A 22,937-nucleotide genomic window follows, 5' to 3' on the forward strand; every position below is an offset into this window, starting at 1 on the left:
ATGGGTTGTTCCGCAGGGCCTCGGCCTACATCAACTTCGCCATGGATGAACGCAGCCAGACGGAGAGGGGTGTTGGATTCCATGCTGTGGCCGGCTTCCCACGGGTGCAGGGTGTAATCGATTGCACCCACATAGCAATACGGGCACCTCCACATGAGCCAGGGCTGTTCATCAACAGGAAAGGGTATCACTCCATGAACGCCCAGCTCATTTGTGACCACCGCCAGAGATTCCTACACGTGTGCACCAGATACCCTGGCAGCTGCCACGATGCCTTCGTCCTCAGGGAGTCCACCGTACCGCCCCTCTTCCACGCACCCAACGCCGGCAACGGCTGGCTCCTCGGCGACAAGGGATATCCCCTGCACACATGGCTTATGACACCTCTGAGGAACCCCATTACTGAGCCGCAGCGTCAGTATAATGACAGCCACATTGCTACCAGGTCTACAATTGAGCAGGCTATAGGGCTGCTCAAGATGCGCTTCAGGTGCCTTGATCGTTCCGGGGGAGCGCTCCAATACACGCCATTCAGAGTGGGACGAATTATAGTTGTCTGCTGTGCCCTGCATAACATGGCACTCCAGAGAGGGGTGCTGCTGGAGGAGGCCCCATGCACACCCGCCACCCACATTGAGGACGACAATGAGGAGGAGGAGGAGGAGGAAGAGGAAGAGGGAGAGGAGGAGGAGGAAGAGGGAGAGGAGGAGGAACGACCCATGCGCCGAACACCGGCTCACCTGCGTGCTCGTCAGGCCAGGGAGGCACTCATATGCCAACGGTTCTCCTAACATCACACTGTGTGAGGCGTTCACATGTCATAACGTGCACAGACGAGGGTCCATACAGGCTCCATCCACAGAAGAGTGGTACCTGTACACCTGCACCCACTGTATTATGCCCAATGGGTGGGACGGGGTGGTCGTCGTCATGACGAGGCGCACGGAAGGGACATATTGCACAAGCCGCAGAATTATGGACAAGAGGTGGCAGCATTGGTGAGAAAAAGTGAGTTTATTTTGTGGTGACATTCAAAGAGTGGAAATTTAAAAAAAACAAATAGACAAACACCCTGGTGCAATCCCTGTGTGCTCACGGAACTTTAGGCATTCGTTTTCGGGACCCCCTACGTGGTGCTACCCCTGTGGCTCCAGCAGAGGTGGTGGCAGGTTGCTCCTGTTCGTGCCCTGACCGGGTAGATGCTTTGGGCCGACGCCCCCTGGGTTTCGGTGCCCGTGAGGGCACCTCCACAGACTGCTCCTCCTGCACCTGTGCAGGGGCAGACTCGGCCACCTGGAGAGGATGGACTATTGCGGGCACTGGTTGAGAGGGGGGCAACGGGTGAGATGTGGGGGCGCCTTGAGTAGCGTCCACATTTCCATTTCCCCGTTCACCATCTTCCCTCTCATGGCCAAGGCCCACATCACCCCTTCCACCCTGCAGGACGGCAGTTTGGATGACGTGGGTGAGACCTTGCAAGGCCACCTCCAATGTATCTGTCAACCTGTTGATGGCGGCAGAATGTTGCTCACCCTGAATCCGAACAGCCGTTGTGAGGGCCTGGATGGACTCATTGGTGAGCTGTGCGTGACGCTCGAGGGAGGCTAGCCTGTCCTCCACCGCAGACGTTCCCACACCTACCCGTGACACTATCTCAGAGATGCCTTCACGTCCCTGCGACACTATCTCGGCGATACCCTCCTGCACCTGTGCCACCATTCCCCTCATGCAGGAGTTGGACTCCTCCATCCTCCGTGCGATTGTGGAGAGTGCGCGTGGCACCTCTCCCACTACCTCAGCAATGTTCTGGTGCCCCTCGACGACTCTCCTTTTGACAGGTGGCCCCCTGGGTTCAGCATCTGGGTCCGGCTGAGCAAAGCCTGGAGAAGAGTGCTCCCACCGACGCGGACCCTCCGCGGCTGACCCTGCTCACGTGTGCGCGGTGACTCACCATGTGCAATCCCAACTAACTGAGGGGGGGGGAACCCACCGAGGTGTGTGTATCTGCGCTGGTGGATGCAAGGCTCATGTGTGACGATGCACCCTCAGAGACGGGCATGCCCCCCTGAGGAATGTGACCAAATGTGGCGGTGCGGCATATGCCATGTGATGCTAAGATCATTCGCGCTCATGAGTCATGAGTGCCAGCTTTCCCTTACCGGCCGTTTCGCCAGAAACAGACTCGCCATCCGCCACCGACAGGCAATGCAGCGTGCGGCTGAACTCCAGTGCCTCGACCTCGGCGTCTGTCAGGGCCACCTCGTGTGGCGGGCCCCCTCCGGTGCGTGCCCTATCGCGTGCATTCCTGGCCCTCTTCTCCTGTGAGGGCAAAACACAAAAACGTTATTGAGTGATGATTACAATGTGAGACGCTTCAAGCATTGGGGTGAGTGGGTTGAGCGTGTGCCAGATGGATGGGAGGATGCGTGTGCCACATGGCCATCCCATTGTATGGGCATTGGGGTGTGTGGTAGTGGTCGAGTGGGGACAGGGACGGTGGGTACGTGCAGGCACTGTGAGGATGATAGTTGGGTGGCTGTGAGGATTGGTGCGGGAGCACAGTGCTGTCAGTGGAGATGTGGTTGTGAGGTGTTTGAGGTGATGTGGAAGACGGAGTGATGCAGAGTGCGTTAGTGTACTCACTTTTCCGGACCTGGTGAGGTCATTGAATCTCTTGCGGCACTGAATCCAAGTGCGGGTGGTGTTTCCCCTGCTTGTGACCTCAGCGGCCACCTCCTCCCATGCCCTCTTGGTGGCGCTGGCAGGGCACCTCCTTCCATCTGTGGGGAACAGCGTCTCCCTCCTCATGCGGACCCCGTCCAGCAGCACCTGGAGGGCGTGGTCCGTGAAACGGGGAGCAGCCTTACCCCTGTGCTCCTCCATCCTTCATGGAGTATAGTTTGTGGCTGGAGGGGCTTTGGTGGACTGCCCCTTTAAATAGAGCGTCACCATCGCTCAGACGTCAATGCGCATGCGCAGGCCGCCGGCACGCAGCTGAGAAGCGCGGAACCCGTAACTGCCGGCTAATTACATCAATCATCCCGCGATCGCGCGCACAACGCACTCAATTTGGACGGCGCGTTTTCCTCGAGCCCGACTGACCACCCGCTGCCAACCCGCACCCCTGGTAAAATCGGGCCCTTTGTGTCCTCATTGCAACTTGCTTTCCCACCTATCTTTGTATCATCAGTAAATTTGGCCACAAGACACTCTGTTCCTTCATCCAAGTCATTGATATATATTGTAAATAGTTGAGGCCCCAGCACTGATCCCTGCGGCACCCCACTAGTTACAGATTGCCATTTTGAAAATGACCCTTTTTTCCTGACTCTTTGTTTTCTGTTAGTTAGCCAATCCTCTATCCATGCCAGTATATTACCCCCAACACCATAAACTCTTATCTTGTGCAGTAATCTTTTATGTGGCACCTTATCGAATGCCTTTTGGAAATCCAAATATACTGCATCCATTGGTTCCCCTTTATCCACCCTGCCCGTTACTTCCTCAAAGAACTCTAATAAATTTGTCAGACATGATTTCCCCTTCATAAAACCATGTTGACTCTCCTTGATTGTATTATGAGTCTCCAAATGTCCTGCTACTACTTCCTTAAAATGGATTCTAGCATTTTCCCAATGACAGATGTTAGGCTAACTGGTCTATAGTTACCTGCTTTCTGTCTCACTCCCTTCTTGAATAGGGGTGTTACGTTTGCGGTTTTCCAATCCGCTGGGACCTTTCCAGAATCTAGTGAATTCTGGAAGATTACAACCATTGCATCCGTTATTTCTGTAGGCACTTCCTTTAAGACCCTCGAATGCAAGCCATCAGGTCCAGGGGACTTGTCAGTCTTTAGACCCATTAGTTTACCTACTACTTTTTCTCTAGTGATACTTGGTGTGAGTTCTACCACCAAGTCAGGCTGAAAAAGAACAATATTCGGATAGGGCTTGGTCTGTTATACCATTGTTTCCTTAAATCAGAACCTATTTAGATACTATTTTTGGAGCAAATCTGACAGGTTTATTAAGAAACCACAACTTAGCAGATGTTCATTATCTGTTTTACGCTGCTAGATTCAAAACCTCTTTCCCCATAATATTTACATTTGAAAACAGTTAAAAATCTTGGTTTTATCTGATCTAACTAACTTTTGCAACTGCATACCATTTAATAGATAAGGAATCATTGAGCCAGAAATTGCTCCCGAAATAATGGAGGAGCTCATCAGTGCTCTCTTTTCTATGGCGAATTGAAGGAGCAAGTTCCTGTGTTTGCACATACGCACTAAAACACAGAAATCATGATCCTGCTCCTTTTGTTTCGCCGATGACTTGGCAGCTGTGAATTAAAGGGCCATCGCACGCTACAATCAGAGAAATCACTGAAAAATCGCATACTTGCTCATCTGCCCAGTTAGAAAGTAACTAATTACACCACCAAACAGGTACGCTTAAAAATACCAGGTCAGAACTAAGGTTTAGAAGTTAGTCTTAATGACTGCAAACCAACTAAAAATTAAATTTTAAATATGTGGAGTCTCATATTACTCTTTATTTTAATAGTTTTTGGTCATTAAAAGAAAAATTTTAAAAATTAAAAAAATATTTTTTTTACTTTTCCCTTCTGTCTCTTTAATTCAATTATTTATTTGGCTTTTTATATATTTTTTTATTTACAATGACTTCCAGAATAGTAACTTTAAATGAATGAATTCTGCTTGCCTGCTTGTGGGCGTGACTTCTTTTCCTGACAGATTTTGTGGGCGCGTCTTCTAGTTTCACAGACTGTTCCATGCGCATCGACTTACCCTGCTCAGAGTTGTGTTTTTCCGATAGACCTGGCAAAGACCAGACTGCAGAACCAAAGGAATGGGCTGCGTACCTGCACTAACATGATGGACTGTCTGATTAAGACCGTGCGATCTGAAGGATATTTTGGAATGTCCAGAGATGCGGCTGTGAACCTGACATTGGTAACAACTGAGAAGGCTGTTAAACTAGCTGCAAATGACTTTTTTTCGTCGATATTTGTCAAAAAATGGTAGGGGCTTAAATGTATTCAAAGAGATGCTGGGTTGATAGCGCACAATTCTTTAAAAGTTCAAAATCAAGCAAGTCGACGCCCCAGAGCCCGCAGTAAGTACATTCGATAATTTAATTCACAGGAACTGCTGCGAGCGTTGCCACGTCACTCTGTGCAAGTTCTGACCCATTAAATACCCAGAAGGTTTTAAGATGTTGAGTGAACCTTGGTTTTCTTGTTAACTTGAGAGATTTCAACAGTCATTTATTAGTAGGTTTCAGAAGGAAAGTCAACATATCTTTGGTTAAATTGGTTTACCCCAGAAAACAGGCGCGGGCATCGCATTGCGCTATTAACCCCTGTCCGGTCGACCTTTCGCAGGTAGCACAAGACCTCGTGCATCCAAAGAACCAGGCCTTCACACGAGGATTCCACGACATTCGCACTTTCCACCAACAGGGGGAACCTGAATCTCTTAAGGGCAGGCTGTATCACTGACAGGCAGCCTGCATCTCAAAGGTAGCCGGTAACTGTTATTTGCTAAAAGTAAAAGTAAGATACGGGTCTGCACAGAACCTGAATGGAGATCAGACATCGCACATGTAAAACACAGATACAGGTCCTGTCCCTATGTTTACAAACAGTTGAGTTATGATAAAACATTGAATAAAGGTTGCGCACCACTAAATTCCACATCCTCCAATCTGCATGCCAGGCCTCACCAATCTGCTGGTCTGAGTTGATACCAGGCCTGCGAGAGTGTGTGCACCAAGGTTCTCTGCTGATGCACTAGAGACCTTGGTGCAAAAGGTAGACAGAAGGAGGGGCATCCTATATTCGCAGGGGGAAGCAAGAAGCCCTCCAGGCATATGCTCAAAAGGCAGTGGGAGACAGTAGGGAACGCAGTCAATGCCAGGCGCATAGCACCACGATCATGGATGCAGCGCAGGAAGAAGTTTAATGCTTTGACACGAATGGTCAAGATGAGCGAGGTCAACTGTTAAGTGGCGTCTCCTACCAACTGCACCACTAGCCACATCCACTGCTCCACGCACTACACCCCCCCATCACCCACATACCAACAAACTCTTTCAATCAGTACTCAACTCTTCCAATCAGATACTTCCTTTCATCCTCACACATTACCAATGTTGCAAGCTGCACACCCACAACTCACAGGTCACACACACTGGTAGCTATTCAACCATGACAGACACATCACCCAGACACACTTCTCGCTTTCTTGCAGGAGACAGTGGCACATAACAGGAGGCGGCAAGTGGCAGTGGCATTTAGCCCTCAAGCCTGTTCTGCCATTCAATGAGATCATGGTTGATCTGTGACCTAACTCCATATACCCCCCTTAATACCTTTAGTTCACTGAAATCTGTCAATCTCAAATATAAAATTAATAACTGAGCTAGCATTAACTGCCGTTTGCAGATGAGAGTTCCAAACATCTCCCACCCTTTGCTGTAGAAGTGTTTCCTAACAGATATCCCCACCATCACAGAAGCCAGTCTTCAGCCAATTCGATTCACTCCACGTGATATCAAGAAACGACTGAGTGCACTGGATACAGCAAAGGCTATGGGCCCCGACAACATCCCGGCTGTAGTGCTGAAGACTTGTGCTCCAGAACTAGCTGCGCCTCTAGCCAAGCTGTTCCAGTACAGCTACAACACTGGCATCTACCCGACAATGTGGAAAATTGCCCAGGTATGTCCTGTCCACAAAATGCAGGACAAATCCAATCCGGTCAATTACCACCCCATCAGTCTACTCTCGATCATCAGCAAAGTGATGGAAGGTGTCATCGACAGTGCTATCAAGCGGCACTTACTCACCAATAACCTGCTCACCGATGCTCAGTTTGGGTTCCGCCAGGACCACTCGACCTGATTACAGCCTTGGTCCAAACATGGACAAAAGAGCTGAATTCCAGAGGTGAGGTGAGAGTGACTGCCCTTGACATCAAAGCAGCATTTGACTGAGTGTGGCACCAAGGAGCCCCAGTAAAATTGAAGTCAATGGGAATCAGGGGGAAAACTCTCCAGTGGCTGGAGTCATACCTAGCACAAAGGAAGATGGTAGTGGATGTTGGAGGCCAATTATCTCAGCCCCAGGGCATTGCTGCAGGAGTTCCTCAGGGCAGTGTCCTAGGCCCAACCATCTTCAGCTGCTTCATCAATGACCTTCCCTCCATCATAAGGTCAGAAATGGGGGGGGGGAAACAAGAGGCCCTCCAGACATATGCTCAAAAGACAGTGGGAGGCAGCGGGGGACGAAGTCAATGCCAGGAGCACAGCATCATGAACATGGATGCAGTGCAGGAAGAAGTTCAATGCTTTGACATGAGTGGTCAAGGTGAGTGAGGTCAACTGTCAAGTGGCGTTTTCTACCAACTGCTCCATGCACTACACCCCCCCATCCCCCACATACCAATAAGCTCTTTCCATCAGTACTCAACTCTTCCAATCAGATGCTTCCTCTCACCCTCACACATTACCACTGTTGCAAGCTGCACACCCACAACTCACAGGTCACACACACTGGTAGCTATTCAACCATGACAGACACATCGCCCAAACATCCTGCAGGACACTCACCGACACACCTCCCGCTTTCTTGCAGGAGAAGGTGGGGTATAACAGAAGGCAGCAAGTGGCAGTAGCATTGAGCCCCTCGAACCTGTTCTGCCATTCAATGAGATCATAGTTGATCTGTGACCTAACTCCATATACCGCCTTAGCCCCATATCCCCTAATACCCTTGGTTAACAAAAATCTATCAATCTCAGATTTAAAATTAATAATTGAGCTAGCATCAACTTCCATCAACTTGCAGAAAAGCGTTCCAAACTTTTACCACCCTTTGCGTGTTTCCTAACTTCACTCCTGTAAGTCCTGGCTCTAAATATTAGGCTATGTCCCCTAGTCATCGTATTCAAGTATAGGAGACCTCCAAAAACAGGTACAAATGCATCAGCAGCCAGAAGCACTAATCCAGCAACTAACCTGTAAATTCTGCATGGTCCCTTTAAATAGCACTGGTGGAGAGTCCTCCAGATCATCTACCACATGTTCAGCTGGACGTGGTTAAGACAATGCGTTGGCTGGAGCATTGAGTGCCAAAGTGGTATCTATCCCTTTAAATCAACATTGCACACTGATCTAATGCATAATCTCCTTACTTTATATGCTTTTTTTTAATTCATTCATGGGATGTGGGCGTCGCTGGCGAGGCCAGCATTTATTGCCCATCCCTAATTGCCCTTGAGAAGGTGATGGTGAGCCGCCTTCTACGTTGCTGGCATTCATTATTTGCATCTGCGCAAACCCCTTTACCAAGGTGGCGTCCGGTGCATGTCACTCTAGAGGCGTACACGTGCATTCTGGACGCCATTTTGGGACTTCAGGAGGCCACATAGCACCTAAAAAATGGGCCCTGCACAGCCGAATTTCTAGCCCATTGTCTCCTTCGAGGGCTTCTCTTCTCTCCCCAAACCGTTACCTCTGGAGTCCCTCAATGATCTGTCCTTGGTTTTATCTTCTTCCTCATCTGCATGCTGCCTCTTTGCGACATCACCCACAGGCATGAGGTCAGCTTCTACACTTACGCTGACAATACCCAGCTCTAAACCTCCACCACCTCTCTCAACCTCTCCATTGCCTCTGAGTTGTCAGACTGCTCGTCCGAAATCCAGTCTTGGATGAGCTGCAATTTCCTCCAGTTAAACATTGGGAAGCCATCATCTTCGGCTCCCACCACAAACTCCATACCCTTACCAATGATTCCGTTCCCCTCCCTGGCCGTTATCTCAGGCTGAACCAGGCTGTTTGCCTGACCCCATCCACTCTCCATCACAAAGCTGCCTACTACCACCTCCGTAACATCCCCCGCCTGCACTCCTGACTCAGCTCACTGTTACCTTGGCTCAGTGGTAGTGAAATCTGGATATTCAGATTTTGTTTCCATGCCAGCAAGTAGAGCTTTCTCCCATGAATAATACACTATTTATGGTAGAACTGCAGTAATTTCATTGCAAAAGCCTTGGTGTTAGTGCTCTACAAGCCCACTGAATTTCAACTGGAAAGTCAAAAAGATGTTATTAGAGCATTACATTTTGTCCTCTCAGCCATTGCTTGATTTGAACTTTTTCTTTTCTTTTTCAGATTTAAAAGCTTATCCACTTTTTGTTCCAGTCTTAAGCTTCAGTGGGAGTCGGCATTATTTTCATGTGTGTGAAAAAACAATTTTTCTACAGAATCCTGCATCTTATTTATCAGGTTGTATTTTAAAAATCAATGTTATTTTACTTTTCTATGTTCCCATGTTTTTTCCATGCTTTACTGGAAAAATTAAACTTCTGTCAAGTTTGTGTCTGAAAATCTGTGCAACCCATGAAATTGTTGACAGGGAGGTCACTGTTGCAGTAACAAATTGCCATACTTGTTGCCTCCTTAACTTTTAGGGCCATCTACCCCACCACAAATCTGACTGCAACATTCCATTACAGTACGTGAAGAACCTGGTTGTTAAATTGGGTTTTTCTCACTTGCCATTGAGACTTTATCCATTAAATATTGTGGATTGCATAGCTGATTAATGAACTTTGACACTTGTACTGTTTAAGTGGATTGTGAAGCATGAAATGGTGGATCGCAATTGGCTGCTATTTTGCATTACTAACAAAATCGTATTCTTAGGAATTGCATGTTTCAAAACAGCTTTTCCACAATTTCATTAGTGGGTCATAAATTACGCTGAAAAACAGATCTTCCTCTTGTTTTTCAAAAAGAAAAAACTCTAACCCATAGTGTTCTATATAGTCAAGAAATATGAGCATATCTGATCCTTCAACTCATTGCTAAACTCTTACACTGGAAATGTGCAAGATGTGAGAAACCCTTTTGTGTGGGTTTTCGAAGAGCTTTGCTGCCAATGAAATGAATATTTGATAAATTATATTCATATCAGATGTTTCTGCATAGTACCAGCACAACAGAAAAGTGGTAAGATTCTGAACATAAAAAAAAATCAGCTCATTCCTAATGTTGGACTCGGTCCAATACTAAATTGGATTATTTTTCCAGATGTTTCCAGTTTGAACCGATTATATGGCAGTAAAAGTCTGATAGGATTTGACATTGAAATATTAAGATTACAATAAGTGTTATGAAATCAATTAATGAAATCCATGTGAATGCAAATCTGACTGAAACTCCTGATGTAAACATCATCATGATGCAGCATGGCCCTATAATTTTCTACAAATAGGAATCGCTCTGGTGTCCTTTCCTTTGACTTTAAGGAATAACTTTTGTCAAACACAGAAGGTAAAGGGCAAAGGCTCTTTTTGCAGGTTGAAAAGCGTAGAAGACAAGATAAATCAGGAAGTAATAGTCAGGTTGAGTTTTAAAAGCCTGAAGATTGTAGGAGGATGGAAAGTCCGAAGGCGGTAAGGAGTTCCACATTTTCAAGATCCTGGGAAAGAATGAGTTCTAAGAGTCTATTTATTAATTATAAATAAGAAATGCCACTTTAATCTCATTGTCTTGAGCAGTTTGTATCTACACAACTTCCCTCAGATTTTTCTTAAGTTTTTTAGCAGCTCAAAACTGGGCATCCATAGTGTGGGACTAGAGTCACATATATGCCAGACCAGGTATAGGTGGCAGGTTGTCTATTAGCGAACCGGTTGGGTCTTTAGAACACTCCAGCAGCTTTCATGTTCATTTTCTGGTGCTAGCCAAATTACCAGATTTATTGAATCCAATTTCACAACTTGCCATAGTGGGATTTGAACTTATGACTTTTGGGTTGCTAGTCCAGCATCATAACCACTGCACTATTTTACCCATTACACAAATATAAACTAGAATAATTTAGAAAATAATATCAAGAACAATATTAGACTAAATGAACTGAAGAGCTGCAGAAGTTCTTCTTGTTATTCACTTAATTTCTTTTGAAGTCAGTTTTCCAGCCAAACTGGATGAGATTAAAAATGATCAGTACAAAAGGATGAATTAGACAATTCAAACCTACCATTGGACAATTGTTAGCTCAATAAGTTTCTCACAGCTGAATTAACACCAACATTAATTAAATGTGTATCTAAATGTGTGAGAGGCAAAGCAACATTCGATTAAATTATCAGTTTATGTGCACAAAGCGTTTGCTTTATACATAAATGTCTAGATAAATATCTAGATATATATCTTACAAAGAGCCAGCATGGCCTCAATGGGCCAAATGGCCTCTTTCTGGTGCTGTAACCATTCTATGATTCTATATACATTTATAAACCATTAACTTGCTTAACACATAGAAAAATCTGCTGTTCATGCCTATGCAACCATTAGGAACATAGGAACAGGAGTAGGCCATTCAGCCCCTCGTGCCTGCTCCGCCATTTGATAAGATCATGGCTGATCTGTGATCTAACTCCATATACCTGCCTTTGGCCCATATCCCTTAATACCTTTGGTTGCCAAAAAGCTATCTCTCTCACATTTAAATTTAGCAATTGAGCTAGTATCAATTGCCGTTTGCGGAAGAGAGTTCCAAACTTCTACAACCCTTTGTGTGTGGAAATGTTTTCTAATCTCGCTCCTGAAAGGTCTGGCTCTAATTTTTAGACTGTGTCCCCTACTCCTAAAATCCCCAACCAGCGGAACTAGTTTCTCCCTATCCACCCTATCTGTTCCCCTTAATATCTTATAAACTTCGATCAGATCACCCCTTAACCTTCGAAATACAACCACAATTTGTGTAATCTCTCCTCGTAACTTAACCCTTGAAGTCCGGGTATCATGCTAATCTTATCATTATCATTTGAGTGTTCTGCATCATCATTTACATTTCTTGATCCATTAAATCATATCATTAACTTTTTAAAAAATAAAATCAAGACTAGCTATATAAGCATTTTAGTAAATGATACAATAACTGACTATTTGCAGCCATATGAAACTGGCAAAATCAGGAATGTATGCCTGCTATAGAAATGATCAAAACTATGAAAAACATAACGTCTGGCGTGTGATGGTTCAGTGCATTGGAATCCCACACAGGGACAAGCTTGTCACAAGAATATTTAATCCCTGAGCAGGAAGATGAGATAAATCAGTGAGAGGAGGTTCTGAGGGAAATAGAAAGATGAAAAAAGAGGTGGAAAGAAATAAGACAAAAATAGCCGTAGTAACTTATTGGGGGGGGTGGGGGCGTGATGAGTTAGTGATTGAAGCAGCGATCATGTCAACATTTAAAAATAGGCCAGAAAAGTAGTTGAAGGAAAGGTGGATAAAGGGACAAAGGAACACGGCAGGCCCATGGGTTAGGATGACTGCTTGTGTGGAGGATAAACAAGCACTGGTTGAGCTGAATGGCCTACTTCTGTGTTGTAATTTCTATATATTGAGCATAGCTCGTGGCAGTTTAATGACTGAGATCAATTAACTTAATGATCACTGCCACAGGGCCATTTATTGAGGGAAATCAACTAATTTAATAAATCAGGTCATTAGGAATTGGTTGAAGGTAGGAGGAACCTTGCTGCCTATTAACAATAGGAAGGAATCAAGCCAATTTTTCTAGTTGGGCAAATCCGTGACCGTGAGTAGGTTGGAACGCAACTCGCTCCTGCCAAATGGGTTGACAAACGCAATTCCCTGAATTAGCCCCATTAAAATATAGAGCAAGTTCCAGGTGTCAAGAACATCTCTCACTGTGAATTCACCCGTGGAGATTGGGTGGAGGGGGTTACTAGCTCCCTACTGCGAGATTTAAAAGCCTCCATCAGCTTAAAGGGACAGGCATCACAAACATTTAAAAATGATGACTGGCAGGCTTGCAGGAGGGGAGAGAGCCCTAGTATTAAGTTTATGGATGTAGCTGTGGAAGTGCTGCTGAAGGAAATGAAGCAGATGAAGAAGGCTCTGCTTGGCAAGAGTGGCACAGACCACCCCCACCATGGAGAGCAGGACAGGAGCAATTGAAGAAGGTAGCCAGGAGCAGTCAACTCTTTGATCCCAAACACAGCAATGTAGAACCATAGAATCATAGAAAATATACAGAACAGAAGGGGGCCATTCGGCCCATCGTGTCCGCGCCGGCTTGAAGAACAACCAGGTGCCCATTCCAATCCCACCTTCCAGCACCCGGTCCGTAGCACTGCAGCTTACAGCACTTTAGGTGCAGGTCCAGGTACTTTTTAAAAGAGTTGAGGGTCCCTGCCTCTCCCACCTATTCGGGCAGTGAATTCCATACACCCACCACCTTCTGGGTAAAAAGGTTTTTCCTTGTGTCCCCTCTAATCCTTCCGCCAATCAGTTTAAATCTATGTCCTCTAGTTCTTGAACTCTCCACTAGGGGAAACAGGTACTTCCTGTCTACTCTATCTGGGCCCCTCATAATTTTGTACACCTTTAATCAAGTCTCCCCTCAGCCTCCTCTGCTCCAAGGAAAACAACCCCAGCCTATCCAATCTCTCCTCATAGCTGCAATTTTCAAGCCCTGGCAACATTCTTGTAAATCTTCTCTGCACTCTCTCCAGACCAATTACATCCTTCCTGTAATATGGTGACCAGAACTGCGCACAATACTCCAGCTGTGGCCTTACCAGCGTTTTATACAGTTCCATCATTACAACCCTGCTTTTGTATTCTATACCTCGGCTAATAACGGAGAGCACTCCGTATGCCTTCTTCACAACCTTATCTACCAGTACTGCCACCTTCAGGGACCTGTGCACATGCACTCCAAGGTCTCTCACTTCCTCTACCCCTTAATATATTCCCGTTTACTGCGTATTCCCTTTTACTGTTTGCCCTCCCTAAGTGCATTACCTCACACTTCTCCGGGTTGAACTCCACCAACCCATTGATATCTTCTTGGAGTCTATAGCTATCCTCTTCACTATCAACTACACGGCCAATTTTTGTTTTGTCTGCAAATTTGCCAATCATGCCCCCTACGTTCAAGTCCAAATCATTAATATATACCACAAACAGCAAGGGACCTAACACTGAGCCCTGTGGCACACCACTGGAAATGGATTTCCATTCGCAAAGACATCCATCGACTTTTACCCTTTGTTTCCTGTTACTGAGCCAATTTTGGATTCAATTCGCCACATTTCCCTGTATCCCATGGGCTTTTACCTTTCTGACCAGTCTGCCATGTGGGACCTTGTCAAATGCCTTACTAAAATCCATGTAGACAACATCCACTGCATTACCCTCATCAATCCTCCTTGTCACTTCCTCAAAGAATTCAATCAGATTTGTAAAGCATGACCATCCCTGAACAAATCCATGTTGACTAGCCCTAATTAAACCATGCCTTTCCAAGTGACAGTTTATCCTATCTCTCAGTATTGATTCTAATAGTTTGCCCACCGCCGAGGTAAGACTGACCGGCCTATAATTGTTCGGCCTTTCCCTCGTACCCTTTTTAAACAATGGTACTACGTTTGCAGTCTTCCAGTCCTCCGGTACCTCCCCTGTATCTAGTGAGGATTGGAAAATTATCCTCAGAGCATCCGCTATTTCCTCCCTGGCTTCCTTCAATAGCCTAGGAAACAACCCATCCGGCCCTGGTGACTTATCAACTTTCAAGGATTCCAGTCCCTCTAGTACTTCCTCTCTCGTTATGTTTACCTTATTCAATATTTCACACATTTCCTCTTTAACTACTACGTCCGGATCATCCCTTTCCTTTGTGAATACGGAGACAAAATATTCATTTAAAACCCTACCCACATCCTCTGCTTCTACACACAAGTTACCCTTATCATCCCTGATAGGTCCCACCTTTTCCTTAGCTATCCTCTTGTTCTTAATGTACTGATAAAACATCTTTGGGTTTTCTTTCATCTTACTAGCTAATATTTTTTCATGCCCTTGCTTTGCTGTCCTTATTTTCTTTTTTACGTCATCCCTGTACTTTCTATACTCCTCTAGGCTTGCTGCAGTATTTAGTTTTCTATGACAGTCATAAGCTTTCTTTTTGTGCTTTATCTTGCCCCGTATACTTCTAGACAACCAGGGGGCTCTAAATTTGGCAGTGCCAGCCTTTTTCTTTGAGGGGACGTGTCTGCATTGAACCCGTAGAATTTCACTTTTTAGTGCCTCCCACTGGCCTGCCACTGATTTCTCCTCAAGTAGTTGTGTCCAGTCCACTTCTGCCAAATCACCTCTTAGTTCTGTAAAATTTGCCTTCCCCCAATTTAAAATGTTTACTCCTGATTTAACTCTGTCCTTTTTCATAATAATGCTAAAACTAATTTAATTGTGGTCACTATCCCCAATATGGTCACCCACTGTCACTTCACTCACTTGCCCATCTTCATTTCCCAGGACTAAATCTAGAATTGCATCCCCTCTTGTTGGGCTTGTCACATACTGGCTAAAAAAGTTCTCCTGGACACCGATCAAGAGTTTTGCTCCCTCTGTGCCCCTCACACTGTTTGAATCCCAGCTGATGTTAGGGTAGTTGAAGTCCCCTACTATTATTGCCCTCTTACTTTTGCACTCAGAAATTTGCCTACATATTTGTTCTTCTATCTCCCTTTCACTATTCGGGGATCTATAGTACACTCCTAGTCATGTGACTGCCCCTTTTTTATTTCTTAGCTCAACCCATATGGCCTTGATTCATGATCCATTTAGCGTATCATCCCTTCTCACAACTGTAATTGATTCTTTAACCAATAATGCTACCCCCCCTCCTTTTTTAATCACCCACTCTATCCTGTCTGAAAACTCTATATCCAGGGATATTGAGCTGCCAATTATCCCCCTCTTTAAGCCAGGTTTCCTTTACAGCAATGATATCATGCTGCCATGTGTCCATCTGTGCCCTTAGCTCATCTGCTTTGTTTGTAATACTCCTTGCATTGAAGTATATACCCTTTAACCCCGTCAAATTCCTGTGCTGAACACTATTTAACCTTTGCTTCTTTTGCCTTTCTGAGTCACTAACTACATCACTAACTGCTTTTCTACTTCCTGTTTCCTGGTCTGCCCTTTGGTTCCCATCCCCCTGCCATACTAGTTTAAACCCTCCCCAACAGAACTAGCAAATGCCCCCGCGAGGATATTGGTCCCGGTTCTGCTTGGGCACAACCCGTCCAGTTTGTACAGGTCCCGCCTTTCCCAGAATCGTTCCCAATGCCTCAGGAATTTAAACACCTCCCTCCCACACCATCTCTCAAGCCACGCATTCATCTGGTCTATTCTCCTATTTCTGCTCTCGCTAGCACGTGGCACTGGGAGTAATCCTGAGATTACTACCTTAGAGGTCCTGCTTTTTAATTTATTTCCTAACTCCCTATATTCTGCTTGCAGAACCTCATCCCTTTTTTTACCGAAGTCGTTGATACTGATATGGACTACGACCTCTGACTATTCACCCTCCCCCTTCAGAATGTCCTGCAGCCGCTCCGTGACATCCTTGACCCTAGCACCAGGGAGGCAACATACCATCCTGGAGTCACGTCTGCGGCCGCAGAAACACCTATCTGTTCCCCTTAAGATGGAATCCCCTATCACTATTGCTCTCCCATTCTTTTTCCTCTCCTCCTGTTCAGCTGAGTCACTCGTGGTGCCACAGTCTTGGCTCTTGCTGCATTCCCCGATAAGCCATCTCCCCCAACAGTATCCAAAGCAGAATATCTGTTTGAGAGGGAGATGGCCCTAGGCGACTCCTTCTCCACCTGCCTAGTCCTTTTACTCTGCCCGGCAGTCACCCATTTCCTTTCTGCCTGCGTAATCTTTACCTGTGGTGTGACCACCTCACTGAACGTGCTATCCACGATAATCTCAGCATCGTGGATGCTCCACAGTGTATCCGTCTGCAGCTCCAGCTCCGAAATGCGGTTAGCCAGTAGCTGCAGTTGGACACACTTCCTGCACACATGGTCGCCAGGGACACCGGTAGTGTCCATGACTTCCCACCTAGTGCAGGAGGAGCATATCACGAGTGCAAGCTCTGCTGCCATGACTTGCCTTAGAGTAAGCTCGTTAGTTACTCCCTTTAAGGAGTTTACTCATTTAAATTACTCTTAATTTAGAGAATGTTAACTACACTCAGGACCTTGATTCACTAAAAAATGCTACTTGCTATGACTAAATTAAGTTTAGTTTTTAATAAAAAATGCAGTTTTATGCTATAAGTTACTTAGTCCACAGTCCTAAGAAAGAAGAAAACAGAAGAGATACTCACCACCAACCACCTACCTGTCTTACCTGTGACCTCACACTGCAGTTTTGTTGTTGCTGTGACCCAATCTCGGTACGCTGTCTAATCAAATGCACCTCACCCCTTACTGCACTGAATCCCCTCACTCACCAAATTCCCAATTATAGACTCTGTAGAAACCAGACTCCTTCGATAGCTGCTACTCCGTGCTCCCTCACTCCATGGGCTCGAATTTAGCAGGCCTGCGGGTTCCCAGCGGGTGGTCCTCCGGGAGCGTGGTCAACACGCTCGGCGAAATTAGTGGGTTGCCCGCGCGATCGTAGCAGGCAACACACTAATAGGAATCAATTACCTGCTCCTCCGGGGTCCACGCTGCTGGCCTGCGCGTCGGGCGGGCTGCGCATGCGCAGTACGATCTGTCAGCTGGAGGCTCTCTAGTTAAAGGGGCAGTCCTCCACTGACAGATGCTGCAACCAATGGAACAAATTGCAGCATGGAGCAGTCCAGGGGGAAGGCTGCTCCCAGTTTAATGATGCCTCACTCCAGGTATCAATACATGGGGTGAGGAGTAGGGGGAGGACACAGATCTTCCCCCCGGCGGGCGGGAGGAAGCGGCCTGCCTCTGCCACCAAGAAGGCCTGGCTCGAGGTGGCAGAGGGGGTCACCTGCGCCACCAACATATCGCCCACCTGCATACAGTGCAGGAGGCGCTGCAATGACCGCAGTAGGTCAGCCACAGTGAGAACACGAAGTCTTTCCCCTACACTCCGTCTACCACAACACTGCCCCCACCCCACATCTCCTTCGGCACCGCCAACACTATTCTGTCACATCACCCTTCATACCCACTCAAACCCCATCCTCATCTTACCTCCACCTACTCACCTCGCCAGTACTCATCCTGCCACTAACACGCAACCCAATCCTCATACAATCTCATTGCTCCATCCCATACTCACCCTCTCGTGCATCTCCCTCACGGCCAGCCTCACTCAACCTGCCACCACCTGTGCTGCAGCCACAGGGCATGCATCACATATGTGCAGTAGGCAGCGTAAGGCAAACGTGTCGTGAGCATGAAGGGGGTGCACAAGGGTGTCTGAGGGTTTGTCCTGGGTGTTACCTATATTGAATTTCAGAGCAACAAACAGCACACATTATATTGACACCAGCACTGCCATGTCTCCGCGAATCCTATCCGTTGTGTCCAATAATGCCCGCTCCTGGGTATCACTATGAGGACCCACCACTGATGCCACCCATCGTGTTACTGCAGAGTAGGTGCAGGTGTATTTGCAGGACTCTTCCGCGCAGACGACTGAGAGACATCGGCGGTGTAGCCGGCTGCACCCTGGAAGGATGCGGAGGAGAAGTTGTGGAGGGCAGTAGTGACTTTGACAGCGACAGGTAAGCAGTTGGTGCTGGGGCCAGCCAGGAGCAGCTCGGCATGAAAGAGCCTGCAGATCTCCACGACTACATGTCGAGCGAATCTGCGCCTCCCTGTGCACTGCTGCTCGGAGAGGTCCGGGGAACTGCGCCTCGGTCTGTGGACCATGTGGCGAGGGTAGTGCCCTCTGCGACGCATCTCTCCCTGCGGTAGCCCTCCCTCCTGCTGTGCAGGTGGGCGTGCAACAACACCGTGTTGGGGAGCTCCACGTCTCTGCTGCGGACGGCGTGGACTGCGAGGCTGCTGGGGCTGGTCATGCTGTTCGTCCTCCGAGGGTGTCCACGCACCACCCATCTGGCAGGTGTTGGTCTGAGGGGTTGTGCAGGGTAGGTGGGTGGTTCCTCGGACTGGGGCTGCGGTTTCGTGTCGGTCTGTCCTCTGGCTTGGCGGGGGGTGGTGGAGGGCAGGGGTTGCCCTATGTGACGCGGTGGCCTCCTGCGTGGGTGAGGGCTCTCCCCTGTGGAGTGCACCTTGGCACCTGCCACAGGCTGCTGGCTGCAACACGCCTGGTTGGAGAGAGACTGTTTCCCCCAGTGTGTGAAACTCACTGCCTTGAACCTAAAATCCCACACTTCCTCTTTTGACAGCTGCTTCAGCTCATTAACTGACCTCAACAAGCAAGGTAAGTACACTCAAGTGGAACCCCGCTGGCTTTAATTGCCTGCGGGATTCCCACCAGCGGGGCTTGCGCGCGCAGCCCCGCACGTCAGCGCGGTACCCGGAAGTGGCCGGGATTTCGGCGCGATCCGGTCACGTGACCGGATATCGGGATTTTCGGGGCCCCCCCGCTGGAAACCCGCAGGTAACCCGACCCGAAAATCGAGCCCCATGTGTTAGCAAAACCCTTCTGAATTTATGCTAGCTAGAATGCCAATCACCTGAGTCAGCCCCAGCTAATAGTAGATTACCAGTTCTAAACAGTCACCTAATTAACTAGGTGACCAACTGCCACTTCAGGCTGCTTGTTTACCACTAACTGAAAACTGCAAGTTCAGATTAAATTTAAGTTAAATGCTTGATGCCAAACTTAGTCAAATTGTAAACAATTTTACAACACCAAGTTATAGTCCAGCAATTTTATTTTAAATTCACAAGCTTTCGGAGGCTTCCTCCTTCCTCAGGTAAGGAGGAAGCCTCCGAAAGCTTGTGAATTTAAAATAAAATTGCTGGACTATAACTTGGTGTTGTAAAATTGTTTACAATTGTCAACCCCAGTCCATCACCGGCATCTCCACATCATGACTAGTCAAATTTTAGATAAAGATCAACCCTTAAAAATCCCCTCACTCACCAAATTCCTAATTATAGACTCTGTCGAAACCAGACTCTCTTGATAGCTGCTACTTCGTGCTCCCTCACTCATAGTGCCGGAAAAAAGATTAGTTCTGGCAAGGTAAGTGAAACCAGCCGCATCTGCCAAGAATACAACCAAGGAGCATATCAGCCACATATAATTTCCTCCTCTTACCGTGTGTTGAAGTGCCTGAAGTACCATGAATGTACAGAAAGCAGCACAATGCTTTTTATCCCTAACCTTCACCTGGAAGTGTTCCTTCACTCACAGTCCTACCCCATTAAAAGCCTCTTCATGGTATGTAACTGCCTGTTGCATACACGTCATAGCAACCATCATGAGTTGTATGAAACCCAGATATCAGCATACCTGTCATAGTAATAAAAGATGACTTTTTTGACTTTTTTCTCAGGACAAGAGAGCCCATTAAAACTGATAGACCCCCAAAGCTCTGCACTCACCCCTGCGAAGAGGAAGAAGAGAGGCACTGGCTGAGCGGTCAAGTTGTGCACTAGACCCACAGCATGTGGCATAACACAATGACAGTTCCCTTTGAAAGAGCAAAGCTTCTGCAGCCTTTGCTCCTTGGTGAAATGCAAGCAGGAGCACTTCTGCCCATAGACTCTGGTGTTTAGGTTCCCATTGGTGGATGTCATGTTCTTCCAGTGCGTGACAACCCTCCATTGCTCCTCCTAATTTTTATTAACAAGCAACAAGGATAGAGAGGAATTTGCATTGAAAAAGCTATTGTATGGGGGAGTATAGGCAGCCCTCAACAAAGGCAGATGACAAAGTAGTTCGCTACAGCAAAAAAAAACCATAATGACTGAGAAATAAGTTCTTAACTGCACCTGTAAACATTGGCCCTTGAAATTCTCTTCCATCTTCACTAGAGTGCTTAGCAATCCTAGACGACATTTTATACAGGTATGAATATGATTTGTAAATCAAGCATAATAGATGTCTTTCCCATTTCTTGCTGCTGCCTGCATGATTGGCCCCCCAAAATCAGACAGCTACCAGCTGAAACCTAAGCAGAATGAATTTTGTAAAACTATATTGCTATATATTTGTGTTGGTATCCACCCCTAGTGTGCAGTCATAGAAAATAGTTATAAAGTTATGCACTACCGAGCTGTTACATGAGGACATCTAGTGGTATATTGATCTCACTTCATCCATTTTGAAATGTTCAGGACTTTAGCTGCATTCATAATGGTTAGAAAGCCTCTTTATGGAATAGTAAGTATAATGGAGTGGGGCGATTAAGAGTGTTGCAACAAAATAATAATACATTCAAAAAATACGAGCGTAGTAAAAGACAGAGAAAGACCAGCTGGTTCATCAAGCTTGTTCCTTCGTAACAGGTGCAACTTAAGCACGGCATCAACTCAACCCAAGTGAAACCCAAAGCCTTCCGCTCCCCACCCCCCAATAGTCCTGACAGAAACCTTGGGCTAATTTGGTAAAAACTCTTCTCCGATCCCTGAAGGCAATCAAGCAAGCTCCAGGAGATCATGGTGACTCATTTCACCAAGCCCCATTAACCTTCTATAACTCGAGATGTCTGCCTCTCACAGGAACTCGCCCAGCTTCCTTCTGGAGGCCACACTCACGGCATGTACTGGCAACCTATCCCAGAGGCTGACGACTCTGAAAAAAGAAGTACCTCCTAGAATCTAGCTTAACTCTATCCTTTTGTAACTTTCTGAAATAAAAAGCCCTAGCTCTCTAAGCCTGTCCTGGTAACTTAGAACCTTTAAACTAGGTATTAATAGAGTCACCTTCTTCTGAACCTTTTCCACTGCCTCAATACTCTCCACTATGTAAGGTAACCAAAACTGGACGCAGTGTTCTATATGCGGCCAGACCAAGGCTTTGTACAAGGCAAGGATTTCACTCCTAGTTTTATATTTAATTGTCCTAGCTATACATCCGAACACCCAATTTGCTTTTGCAACAGCCTTGCAACTCTTGTCAATGATTGAAAAATTACAGCCCCATGTCCTCTCCCATTTAGCAGCTTTGAGCGCAGTGTTTGCATGCTTGGAATTGCTCCTTCCCAATTGCATCATGCTGCACTTGTCTACATTGAAAGACATCTGCCAGACATAGGCCCATTCCCCCATTGCGTCTAGATTCACCTGCAAACTATTTTTTCATCTGAGGTCCTAACTCCTGCACAGATCTTCGAGTCATCCCCAAATTTGTGGATACTTTCATCTAGACTACTAAGAAAGGTGAATAGCAACGGGCCTAACATCGATCCTTGTGGAACTCTACTAGTGACCACGGAGCTGTTATCATTAATAACTACCCTCTGTCTATGCAAATGCAACTAATTCTCTATCTAACTTAAGCTCTTCCCATCAACCCCACAACATGCAACCTTACTTAGCAACCTTTTGTGTGGCATTTTATCAAAGGTTTTTGAAAATCTTGATATGCAATATTTATCAGGCTTCCCTCATCCACCAACCAAGTGGGGGATTTTAATTCCTGAACTTCATCTGCATAGCCTTAGTCTGTCTCCCACTCAAATCCGCCAGGAAGTAGCAGGCAGAAGCGCAACGTTAGTTGGCAGGAGGCCACTGCCGGGGAATGAAGGAACAGCCCTTAGCACTTGGGTAGGTCTTGGGGAAGGCAATTAGGGATACAGGGGTAGCCCGGGGCAGGGCAGGCCTAAACTTTCCATTTGGGATCCTAGGTTTTGTAAGTAGGGGTATAGAGTACAAAAGCAACGAGGTAATGTTAAACCTTCTGCAAATCATTGGTTAGACTGTAATTCGAATAGTGTGTGCAGTTATGAGCAACTTACTTTAGGAAACATGTCAAGGCCATGAAGAGGGTGCAGTAGAGGTTCATTAAGATGATACCAGGGATGAGAGGCTTTAGTTATGAGGAGAGACGATAGAAACTGGGACTCTTACAACAAAGAAGGGTAAGAGGAGGTCTGACAGATGT

At 46.6% G+C, this 22,937-nt stretch overlaps 1 long non-coding RNA gene across 2 annotated transcripts in view; it reads left to right on the forward strand.

Moving 5' to 3' along the window:
* Positions 1–4,807: 4,807 nt before the first annotated feature.
* Positions 4,808–22,937, forward strand: part of LOC137333768 (uncharacterized) — a 67,065-nt gene continuing 48,935 nt past the window's right edge. For both annotated transcript variants that reach the window (XR_010965980.1, XR_010965979.1), the window contains exon 1: positions 4,808–5,138. This is a non-coding gene — a long non-coding RNA (uncharacterized lncRNA). The remainder of the gene's footprint in view (positions 5,139–22,937) is intronic.

The sequence above is a fragment of the Heptranchias perlo genome, chromosome 16 (assembly GCF_035084215.1).
Source record: "Heptranchias perlo isolate sHepPer1 chromosome 16, sHepPer1.hap1, whole genome shotgun sequence".
Classification (NCBI taxonomy): domain Eukaryota; kingdom Metazoa; phylum Chordata; class Chondrichthyes; order Hexanchiformes; family Hexanchidae; genus Heptranchias; species Heptranchias perlo.